A 13,045-nucleotide genomic window follows, 5' to 3' on the forward strand; every position below is an offset into this window, starting at 1 on the left:
CACAGAGTCAAGTGAACATGCTGCTTTCTTTAATCTCTGCACAGGCAAACTGCAGAGCGTAGTAAAGCACACTGTGCATGTGCAAGTCTACACATTTCCCTATTGGCCCAATTCAAGTATGACTTGGTCTTTACGTCACCTTCAGATATAAGATCCCACTTTTCAATGGTCTACAACCTGTGGTTCTGCAGATGTTTTGGACTATGGCTCCCATGATCCTGTGACATGTACTATGGTGGCTTAGGCTCAGGGTAGTTGTAGTTGAAAACATCTGGATAACCAAAGGTTGTAGACCTCTGCTCTGCATATACTGTGCAGCTCGGACGAATGCATTTTGAACTCCTCTGACACTGTGACTGATGCAGCTAACCAGATAAAGTGGTCAATTGCAAATTGTGCCATCTGTATCATAGGAAGAAATCTTGAATACATCTTAAACAATTTTAATGGAAGCACTGTCCAAACGAGTAGCTTAAAGGGCTCATATATTTATTTATTTATTTATGTATTCATGAATACTTTAATGTGATACAGGCAAAGACTTTACACATAAAGGAAAATAAAAATATAATGATAATACAAATACAAAACACAAAAAAATAAAAGTAATATATAACACAGTACAATTCAGAATTCAAAATTCAAAATTCAAGATTCATGCTTCTTTAAATACGTGAGATACAGAATAAGATTCAGAATTCGAAATTCAAAAATGCATACATAATTTATGCAGAATTTACAATCAAGAATTCCAAACACACAAACGAGCGTTCGGCAAGGCAGACAGAATTGAAGTTTCGAGCAGCCAGGCAGAAACGAGAGTCATCTGGCAAAACAATCGCATACAAGCCTTGCAGGATTTCCTTAAGAGACCTCGTCAGCGACAAAGACTCTATCCATGACAAGATTCTACTAGAGATGCCAGCAGCTGTTCGAATGATATCCAAACACGATAGAGGGCTAAATGCAGGCTCTTGGTTTTTGTATTCAGACACAGAAGCCAAAAAGCCCTCTCACTGACTGAGGGCAAATTGTGGACATTAGCGCCCACATTTCGCTCAATCATAGGAAGCATAATGGGACACTCTGTCAATATGTGCTTTCCAGTTTCAGGGCAATCATGATTTTTGCACAGTCGACAGAGTCTTTCAGGTCATTTCAATTTCTTGGCAGGCCCAGTGTTCGTCAATACAGGCGATATATTTATAAGAGAAACCTGTGGACATTTTTTGAGGGACACAACATAAGACAGTGCTGCGCTCTCCCAGGGGTACATAAAACAAAGGATGTGAACCCAGAGGACTTCAGGCTCAGGAGATGGGCATGATCCATTAGCCTGTCCCAATCAAGCATTTTCTCTTTGAACTCCTTCCGGAGTTCCCAGTAACCACATTCCCAATCAGGGGCCCAGCACTGAAAATACTGAGAGTGGATTTAGCAAACCCTAGCTGGACTTTGTTTACCATATCTAAGGCCAACAACCTTAATAGGTCTCACTGTGGATTGGTAAGAACCTTTGAGTATAGTAGGCCATGTTTCAGTAGGAGCATGGTGGTCATCGAACAAATGCCCAATTCCAGGCAGATGATTTCCATCGTGATACAGGAGGGTGGGGGGCCAGTATTCAACGCCAGAAGTGGGCCTCAGCCCTGGCGACCCAAGACAAGTCATCTAGGGTTACAGATTCCAAACTAATCCAGCCGGGCCGAAGAAGCACTGTTTGTACAGCTTCAGAATTCCATGAATGCTGAACCCCGCAGACTTTTTACTGAAGGCAGCAATCAGCGCTGTTAGTTGCATTGCCTTCCTTTCTCTAGCAGCTTGACATGAAGGATAGTTTCTTCTACTCTCCAGCTCCACCACCAGGAACCTGTAGCTCTCAGTGTAATCTACACAAGTACCCTCCATCAGAAGGGCCGGGCGGGCTACTCTTTTTTGAGTAAAGAGCATAACCTTGGTCTTTTGCCTATTGATGACTAGCTTGTTTTCATATGTATAGCTCCACAGCCCCTCTGCTAGCTTTCTGATACCTGCAAGCGTCACGTCCATAAGGACCAGGTCGTCGGCATAAGCAAGATATTTAACAAGGGCTGAGCCAATCCTGGCCGGGCAAGTATCTAGCCTCTTGAGGTATTGAGGGAGGTCGGCTAAGTACATATTGACCAAGAATGGGGCCAATCTACACCCCTGTGTAACCCCTCTGGAACTGGCCATAGGCCTTGACAGTGTCCCTTCATTATCCAGCCTCACCTGCACGGTATTGTCAGAGTGAAGCAGTTTCATAAATTGTAATAGTACAGGTGGACAGCCCCTGGCTGCTAGTTTAGCCCAAAGCCTCTCCCTGGGGACCAGATCAACTGTGGATGTGAAGTCCACAAATAATGCATATAGGCCGTGGCCTCTCATAATCCTTGTGCCCTTTATTAATAAACCCATAGGCCTCAGGTTGTGTACAGTGGAACAGCCCGGTCGAAAGCCTGTCTGGAAGCGATCCAGGATCCTATTGGAGTCTGACCATATCTGTAGGCGATCCAATAGGAAGGAGGCAAACAGCTTCCCAGGAACATCTAGCATAGCCAAAAGGCAATAGTTACCCGGTAGCAGCCGGTCTCCTTTCAGGGCTCATATAACTTCTCACAACTGAATTCATTAAACACGTTTTTTATGTAGTGACACTTAAGAAACGTTTTACGTTTTTCACTTTCACATATCTCATATCACCATCTTAAAACGGGCTGTAATGTATCAAATAGTACATAGATAACATTAATATACCTATTAAATACCCTTGAATGCTTACAAACTTGAGCAAGTTAGAATTTGCACAGTATTACATTATGCACAAAGTATAAAGACTTCCGTTCAACGAGATAAACTAAAGTCTTTTCTATATATCTGCTTAATATACTAGTGTGCAAACACTACATTTAAGGCAGCCTTGCACCTGGTCCCTTACCCCTCCATACATATCCAGGGCACACAGCAGCTCCTACATCCATCTCCTTAGTCTGTACACTGCCTAATAACAAATGGGATCCCTCCACCCACAGGAGTCAATAGGAGCTGTGATTTTCCCATTGAGCCCAATGGCTGGGAAATGCCCACATCTGTGGGACGAAAAGATTCCGGATCACAAAATAAGACTCAACAGCTTGCTGTTGGCACCTAAATATGCTGTTGAATTTGCAAGAGGTTTTGTTTATTAATTGAGGTACAATTTCAGTGATTAATTCTACTATTTGTGCATAATTTACAATTCTTAATATCAAGGGCCCAATTGGATTAAAACTTCCTACAGCAAAACATGCCCTTCTGTCTGTAAATACGAGGATGGAGAACATTCGTAAAAGTAAAGAACTCCATTGAATGGGTAGGTGTTCTTCCTTCTTGAGTAGCATCATTCCAAATGACTATTTATCTGTATCCGTTGCTCTTAACGTCTAATTAAAAAGCACGCTTAGCTTGGGCCAAGGGTGGGCACGCAGCCTGATATCACCACAGTCCTCTGGTGTCTTTCCAAGACCTAGAACTATGTTCAGAACTTGTAGGAACATCTCTGACACATTGTTCTTCGATCAGCCAATTGGAGCAGTCGCTTTCTTAGACACCCGAAACGTACTGCCTCAGTGGTCATAAGCCATTGTCATATTTGAATGTAATTTAAGTCTTAAACAACCTTTGAACAGAACAATGTTAAATGTCACATTAAATAAAATGGATCTGGCAGTTTGGAGGGGTGGAGATGGAGGCAATACTTTACTCAAGGTTCTCTGGAGCCCTTAACAGGTACAATATTCTGTCAGCATTTATGCTAAAAGCCGCTATCTATAGAGTCCTCATCACTGCTCTCTCAGATATGCCGAGGCATGATGCCAGCCTTTCCTCTAATCTGCACCGGGCCCACATCATTGCTGTGCAATGGGGCTGCCAGCAGGCAGAGAGGAACACAAGGGTTGGCCTTTCAGTAACTAGTGATGTTCTCTTGATTTATATTCAAAAGATCATTAGATCCAACCCAGTCAAGACAATGAATGTGTGAGATGTATCATTTGACTTAATATTGTTAACTGTTTTTGCTTACATTTGAATGCTTCATTTTGTCTAATATCAACATACCCAAATCGTTTAATCACTTTTTATGCAGAATTCTTTGCGTCTATATTTTTGCCTCTACCTTCCTTTTACTCTTTTATTTTTTTCTTGATCCTGAAGTCCTTTTAGATTTGTGTCTTCTCGCACACCTGGTACTCTGCTCTATTTGTTTAGATTGACCACAAGTAGTCTGTGGTCTTCTAAATCGACTCTTGTAAGTCGAATGGGGTCCCCTATTCCCTTCTAACTCTCCCCCTACCCACTCCCTCCCCAATACTACCCCCAACACCCTAACACATACACACACATTAAACAAATGAAATACAAAGTTGACTTACAAGTCGAGTTACAAGAGTTGAACTAGAAGACTAACTTTGGTCGTTCTAATCATTGTCAACGCTGTTACTCCCCCTTTACATTGCTCCTTAGCATCTTGTTTCCATCTAATTAACTTTCTTTTACCCTGTTTTCTTTTCCATTTCCCTGATTATTTGCTTTTATTGATTCACTCCTTTTATTACAATAACCCCTTTTTCAATTCCCCTGAACGCAGACTCTTTATTGTATTTTTTCCATTTTTGTTTTGTTTTATGGTATATATGATTTTTGATCTTTCTTATGTCAATTATATTGTTTCTTAAGTAAAATATATGGCACGATTTAGACATAAAAAGATTAGGAAACGTGACTGTGTGCACGCCTGTTGCACAGGAGGTGGTTCTTTACCTTGCTAGATCCCGGGGATGCGATCAAGAGGTCCACCCAGCTTCCTGTGGCTCTTTCCGTGCATGTTCGGTACAGTAGCCCTTTGTTTATTAAATGGTAATCCCCTAATGTTCCAGAGTTGATAACTTTCCGCCAGATCCCTTCAATGCAGTATTCGTCGGTCCTGTTCTGTATTAAACAGAATGGCCAGATGGACACATACATCAGCTCCCATCTTATCTGAAGCAAATTCTGTGATCAATAAACAGTCACAGGTGAAGGACTGTGAACCTAAGCTTTGCCAACAGGAGGGGCCAGCTTTACATTCTGCACCCAACTCTAGCGCCTGATGCCAGCACTTGAGCCAGTGAAGGGTGGAGAGTCAGGATTGGGTCTTTAATCGATGGAAGGGCCCAGACTGGAGCGTAATGCCCATCTACCGTTCAACTATCAGCTGCAGAGAAACTGATTGATTGATTGATTTATAACGCACACTCTGCACATTCTGTTACTTCTAAATTGCATGTACGTGAGGTCACTGCAATTCTCTGGGTGGCTATGGTGAAGAGGCTATTTTAAGGGCTTTTCAGTGTGTTATATTATGTCATATTATTTATGTTACATCATGCTACGGTAACTCACTCAATGTAACTCACCATATCTCCCTGGGATTCACTTCTGAAAACTAAGGGGCTTTAGGAAAAGGCTAAGTAACCACTGCCATTATGTACTCTATAAAGAACCAGAACCAGGTACATGTGATGTCCTTCTCTTGTTAGTGGTCTTCTAGGGGGAGAAACAAAGTTGGATGACATTCCTACACCCTTGATGGCGTCGTTAGGGCTTCCGGATTCCTTAGCGCCTTTACCGCTCCATTGAATAGAAATAGAAAATAACCATACCTGTTTCTGCTCTTCTTCTCTTCATGGGCCTGAATGAGAGCGCTTTGAAAACCATGATGGTAGTAGCGCCTTTACCGCTCCATTAAATAGAAATAGAAGATTACTAGTAATTGAGAGCCAGCCTAGTGAAATGAAGATAGTGGTTGGGATTTATCCATGGTACATTTGGTCTTCATAGAATCCTCTGTCTACAATGGCAAATGCTTTGAATTGGTGATGAGTGTTTTCAGGGACCCCCTCACTGACTATTAGTGACCCTCAGACGTTCACTGTAAGGATGAAAGCTTTTAGAAGAATTCAGAGTTCGTTTTCCTTTTTAGAATGATGAATATTGGGCAATGTGGAGCATCTTGGATCCGTACCAACCCTTTTATGTTGAACACCCACCAAAGTGCACCCTGGGGAAATTGCAGTTTGCAATTGACATTTCCAGTCTGGAAACACACAGAAGCCAACACATAAAGTCAACAGACATGGAGGAATAAGAGAGGGTTTATAGGGATCTGGCGCCCTCTGCAATGACTACTAACCTCTTCTCACCAACAGATCTACACACCATGACAACAGTACTGGACATGAGCAGTCACTGAGATGGTCATCCATGCCACCAATTTCCTGAAAATAGCAGAGGTGCACTTCATAAATCTACTGTAATAACAACGAGGCACTGGATTATCCATCCGCCCCCTTCACCGCCACACTTGTACTTAACGCCGAGCACACACGCTGTGCCAGTCTGAGCCTGGGGATTGGTGCCCTATTCCGAAAGAAAGAAAATGCTGCTGCCCAGCACACCCACAATGCCCAGGAGAGTTGCAGCATTGTTAACAAGACTACTTAGGGCGGGTGAAAAGCCGAGTGGACTAAAGAAGGTGGTGCGGGTCCCCTGATAGAGGGTCCAATAGTCTTTTACTGCACTCATCTCCCTACCCCCAGGGGGACCTGGAGGTCCCTGGGATCCTCATTTCCCTATTCAAAAATGGACTATTAAGGTGTGCAGTGCAGGTCTGCCATCCCCAGGTGGCACAACCCAAAGGGCCTGATTGTCAAGTGCAACATTTTTATTTATTAATTATTTATTTGAAGAACATGGATCTCAATTGTGACCAGAAATAATGTACAATAATATATTTACAGATGGCAATGGCAATCCCCAGAAGGTTCCCTGCAGAAAAGCACAAAGATTACAAGAAGTAGTGAGACAGTTTATGAAGGTGTGAGCAAAGTAGAACATAGATCTAGGACAAAACAGTACAACAAAACATTAACCGAGGGGGCAAACTAAAGAGGAGTAATGTACAAATATACAAAGTTACATTATTATATCCAACAATAGAGGAAGTTGTTGGGTCAGGAAAGTAGGATTGAGTTGGATGTGTAGGGAGATATGTCTTTGGCCAGAAGGTGAAGTTTAAGTTGAACGTTGAGGATGTGCACAGTCGGGTTGGCTTTAATTGTGATGGGCAGCGGCGTACAATGGCACAGTGCCAGTAAAGAGAAAGAGCGGATGCAAGAGGTGGCCCAAGGCCATTGGACAGTGAGGTTGAGTGCCAGGGAAGAATGGAGGGAATGAGATGGAGAGTTGACCGAGATGCAATCAGACAGGTGCTGAAGAGCAAGACTATTGATAGGTTTGTAGGCAAGGAGTAGTACATTGAACAGGGAGCGGCTGTGACTGGGGAGCACACCTGCATGGTCTCAGTTGGGAGATGTGGCTGAAAGATCTTGGTAGGCTTTAGAGAGTGCAGGTCGCAAAGTTGAGTACTTAGTAGGTAAGGAAGAAGGAGTACAGATGAAGGACAATGCGTAGGTATGAGCAGTAGTCGAGTTTGCTGAACATAAGAGCAAAGATTACATTTTCATACAGTGGTGAGTAAGAAATTGACATGCTTTCATAATGCTGAGAAGGTTAACACGAGCAGCAGGGGCTGTGGTAGCGATGAATTGTTGAAGTCAGAGGCCTCTATCAAACAGTCACAGGATCCAGTCTCACCAAGCCTTGAGCGAGATAGCAAATCTTCAGATGGGCAGGAGATAGGAGGGGGGAGGGGATGGCATTGGAAGCTGGGAGAAAGATTACCTTTGCATTTGAAGGGTTCAGCAGGAGACAGCCGAGAGCCATCTATTATGGAATATACACTTCACTGATACAGAAAGGCCTCACCACACTCCCTATCCAAATACAAAATGCATCTCGTGTGCTGTGGCCACACAGTGGTCCATCCCAGAAAGTGGTTAGCTTGGACACCAGCATCCACTAGAGAGGCTCACCGCAAACACCACTCCCAATGTCATATCCACTAAACGGATGGCCGTTGGGAGTAAGGCAGGATGTTCTGGTGTTAGTATGGAGTCTTGTGCTGAGTTCGCACATTGCACTTTTACACTTCCAGACACAGTTGAAAGGGCCAACAAGCAGCTGTGATATAGTTGATCGCATAGCCTCTCTATACCCACCCTGCAATTTCAACTAAAACAATGTGCACTGTGGAGCATTTTAATGCCCTTGGTGTCCAGAATTACTCAGAAGGAATAGATTTAGGGGATGTATTTGGGAAGGGTGTGGAAATAATCTATTCTTGCATATAGCAGCCTCCAAAATAGGTCTCGTACACGTCGCTATACCTAAAGGTTGTTTTTTTAAAAAAAAGCAATTTGCAAGTGCCAGACTGCAAACATGGGGTCATGCACTGTGTATTTTTTTACACTGAATAGAATCTAGTGTTATCACCCCAAACCGCACACATTTCGTTTGTGGTAAGCACACACCTTTGCCCGAAGGCAAATAGTGCAAAATCGTGCATTGTGCATATTTATGGTGTTTACAAAGCGTAAACCTGGCTGTTCAGAGTGCTGTACTAAGGGGGGCCCAGCCACAGAGTTAGTACAAGTAGTTACCCTGGTAGAAAAGGAGCTTAGGTGGGTAGCCAATATGGCGAGTGGGCAACTTCAGAGGGGGACCATAGGGTTGAATGGTGCGAACAGTGATTGGTGACATGTTCTTTGAAGAGTAAGACCTTCAGGTCCACTCTGAATGTAAGATGATGGTGCCAGTCTGATTGACTTTAGCAACTTCTTTCAAAGGCCGGATGTATTGCAATTCTTTGTTTCCATCCTGCCAATGATGTGGCTCCTGGTGGTGTTTTGGCCTCCAGAGATGGGGAGTTTCCCGGATAGGTATACTGGTGTTTTGGTTGTGACTGTTTTGTAGGTGATGTGGGCAGCCTTGAACATGATGTGTGCTTGAAGGGGTAGCCAGAGCAGTTCTTTTAGGAAGGGGGCGATCTGATTGAATTTTCTTAGTCCTCAGAAGAGGTGGTTTTCAGAGGGGGCCAAGGTGACATCTGCAAGTAGGTTGTCGGTAGCAACTGGGTGGCAGATGGCCAGGCTTTGGACAACTGTCTTTAACCTTAGGGCAGTGATTAAAATGTTGACTTTGTGAAGGAGCGCAAACTGGTAACAAGCTGCTTGGGTTTACTTGGCAGTGTTTGTTTAGAATCAGAGTTGATAGTAAAGCAAGATAGATTTTGCACTGCAAAATACAAAATATATCCCAAGACAAATGATTTGTCTACTTATTCAATAACAAAAAAAAATAGCGCCGAGGTGGAGAAAGCTTGGTTGCAGGTGTGGAAATGGTGGGTGCATCAGAAAAGGCCTGCTGCTGATTCTGGGTTTTTCTAATCTTAAGTATAGAAAGAACAGGCTGATTACAACTCTGGGATGTGTGACTTGCACCCGAGAGTTTCAGTTTGGAGGTAAGAAAGTTGGGTTGAAGCAAAATCAGTGCTTTGTGAACCAAGCTTCTCAATTTAAACAGGAACTTGGATTTTAGAGGCAACCACCAAAGGACATCCAAGTCAGAGGGGCAAACATTCAAGTTGCAAGCTACAAGCCAGCCATAGAAAAGTCACTTGCCACCTCAATTTAATACACACACACACCATTTCTTACTCACCAAGAGGCAAACATCACTATCCATGGCTAGTTGCAAGCACACATTTCGCAACCTACAGGACATGGTTGATCGTTGGCTCACCTGCCTCCTGTTATCAATCGAGCAACTGAATGAAAAGCAGATCTCAGTGGTTGCAAAGCTTCATTGGAGGTGCTGAATAACAGTGCATTCCTCCCATCAGTGTGGGGCAGCACAGCTGATTGAACCACTGATGTGAAAAATTCTTCACTTTTTGGAGACAGGCCTGTTATTGGGACAGCTGGGCCTTCTTTAAATGTGTGCTCTAAAGAAACATTTTAGATCCAGTAAGAAGCCCAAAAAGCAGGCACATTTAGCTAGTGAAGGAACAATACCACGCTCTCATAGTTCTAAAAGCCAAGGCTGTATTAGGGAAGTCGACTTAACAGAGCCAGACAATAAAAGGTTGGAGGAGTTAATCTTGAGATTGGCCATAGACATCCAGGCCTCAATCACAGCCAGGCATTGCCCCAGGTGGCGAGCATCATGCAGTGATGACACGTGTGGATATAATTGGATTTCATCTACCTATTTATGGATAAAAACATCATCATTTACAATCACGGTGTGCAGTCAAAATATCGAAAAAAAATGTCTAAAGTAAAAAAAAAGCAAAAAAATAATGCTGAAAGAAAAAAAGTCGAATGATGTATTTTTTTTAATTTATATTTATTTTTTGGCTCTCGCGTGTAAAAAAAAAAGGTAAAAACAAAAATAAAATTAAAAAAGGGGGGTTGGGGGGAACCACCCATTTCGAATAAAAAACGTAATAAAAAAGAAATTCGACTTTTTTGTTTTCGATTTTATGACTATAAACCTACAATCACATCCCCAGCAGCTGCACAAATAGGTCTAATTGCATAGGTTAAAAGATAGAACCCTTGAGCAGCCTACACTTAACAGCCAGCAGGCTTGACCTAGAACGTCACAATTTGAAAGATGTAGATCCATCAGAAAGAATAGACTGGAACCAGACCACAGCGGGATTCCAGATGCCCATTAGTGATGAAATAATGAACAGGAGAGTCGCATGGTTCACCATATCAAAAGCAGCAGAGAGATCCAATAATACCAACAGTCAGATGTCACCGCCGTCAAACAAGGCGAGGGATATCATCGACCACCTGCAGAGTCTGCAGAGTAGCCATTTTTCTACCATACAAATTGGAAGGATCTTCGAATCTTGTACGTTTCAATGTGGGGTTGTAACTAAGAAGGAAAGAGAAGAGATGTATAATAGTGGTGTACTCTTGTCCTTCTTTTTTGATTTCATTATTGCCCATTCCTCCATTACCAGATACATGCCCATTAACAAGGGGATCCTGGGAGCCCCTCTGCCAGACATTAGTCCTCGTTACGAGAAACTTACCCAGAGTCTTTAGCTCACTATCTTTCACAGAGAAGAAATATCCCAAACATATCAGTCTTTTTCCTGCCCTGGGGCAGTCCAAAACCGAAATGCTAGGCAATTCTCCTCTGAACAAGAGTACCAACAGACACGTGTTTCGGTCTGGTTGGACCTCATCAGTAGGATGCATCTGTGCCTCTCTAAGAATAGTGAGCAAGGGGTCCACGTCTAGATTCCCCTAGTAACTTAGGGTGGGACCCAAAGTTACTTAAATATGCAAATTAACAAGGGGGGTCCTGGGAGCCCCTCTGCCTGACATTAGTCCTGGTTACGAGAGACTTACCCAGAGTCTTTAGCTCACTATCTTTCACAGAGAAGAAATATCCCAAACATATCAGGACCCCCCCCTTGTCAATTTGCATATATAAGTAACTTTGGGTCTCACCCTAAGTTACTAGGGGAATCCAGACGTGGACCCCTTGCTCACTATTCTTAGAGAGGCACAGCTCCTCCCTACTGATGAGGTCCAACCAGACTGAAACACGTGTCTGGGGATGCTGTTGGTGCTCTTGTTTAGAGGAGAATTGCCTAGCATTTTGGTGCAGGACTGCCCCAGGGCAGGACAAAGACTGATATGTTTGGGATATTTCTTCACTGTGATAGATAGTGAGCTAAAGACTCTGGGTAAGTCTCTTGTTACCAGGACTAATGTCAGGCAGAGAGACTCCCAGGACTCCCCTTGTCAATTTGCCTATATAAGTAATTTTGGGTCTCACCCTAAGTTACTAGAGGAATCCAGGCGTGGACCCCTTGCTCACTATTCTTAGAGAGGCACAGCTCCTCCCTACTGATGAGGTCCAACCAGACCGAAACACGTGTCTGGGGATGCTGTTGGTACTCTTGTTCAGAGGAGAATTGCCTAGCATTTCGCTGCTGGACTGCCCCAGGGCAGGACAAAGACTGATATGTTTGGGATATTTCTTCTCTGTGAAAGATAGTGAGCTAAAGACTCTGGGTAAGTCTCTTGTTACCAGGACTAATGTCTGGCACAGAGACTCCCAGGACCCCCCTTGTCAATTTGCATATATAAGTAACTTTGGGTCTCACCCTAAGTTACTAGGGGAATCCAGAAGTGGACCCCTTGCTCACTATTCTTAGAGAGGCACAGCTCCGCCCTACTGATGAGGTCCAACCAGACCGAAACACGTCTCTGGGGATGCTGTTGGTACTCTTGTTCAGAGGAGAATTGCCTAGCATTTCGGTGCTGGACTGCCCCAGGCCAGGACAAAGACTGATATGTTTGGGATATTTCTTCTCTGTGAAAGATAGTGAGCTAAAGACTCTGGGTAAGTCTCTTGTTACCAGGATTAATGTCTGGCAGAGAGGCTCCCAGGACCCCCCTTGTCAATTTGCATATATAAGTAACTTTGGGTCTCACCCTAAATTACTAGGGGAATCCAGAAATGGACCCCTTGCTCACTATTCTTAGAGAGGCACAGCTCCTCCCTACTGATGAGGTCCAACCAGACTGAAACACATGTCTGGGGATGCTGTTGGTACTCTTGTTCAGAGGAGAATTGCCTAGCATTTCGGTGCTGGACTGACCCAGGGTAGGACAAAGACTGATATGTTTGGGATATTTCTTCTCTGTGAAAGATAGTGAGCTAAAGACTGTGGGTAAGTCTCTTGTTACCAGGACTAATGTCTGGCAGAGAGACTCCCAGGACCCCCCTTGTCAATTGGCATATATAAGTAACTTTGGGTCTCACCCTAAGTTACTAGGGGAATCCAGACATGGACCCCTTGCTCACTATTCTTAGAGAGGCACAGCTCCTCCCTACTGATGAGGTCCAACCAGCCCCAAACACATGTCTGGGGATGCTGTTGGTACTCTTGTTCAGAGGAGAATTGCCTAGCATTTCGGTGCTGGACTGCCCCAGGGCAGGACAAAGACTGATATGTTTGGGATATTTCTTCTCTGTGAAAGATAGTGAGCTAAAGACTTTGGATAAGTCTCTTGTT

This window comes from Ambystoma mexicanum, chromosome 12 (assembly GCF_040938575.1).
Source record: "Ambystoma mexicanum isolate Mex_15411 chromosome 12, UKY_AmexF1_1, whole genome shotgun sequence".
Classification (NCBI taxonomy): Eukaryota; Metazoa; Chordata; class Amphibia; order Caudata; family Ambystomatidae; genus Ambystoma; species Ambystoma mexicanum.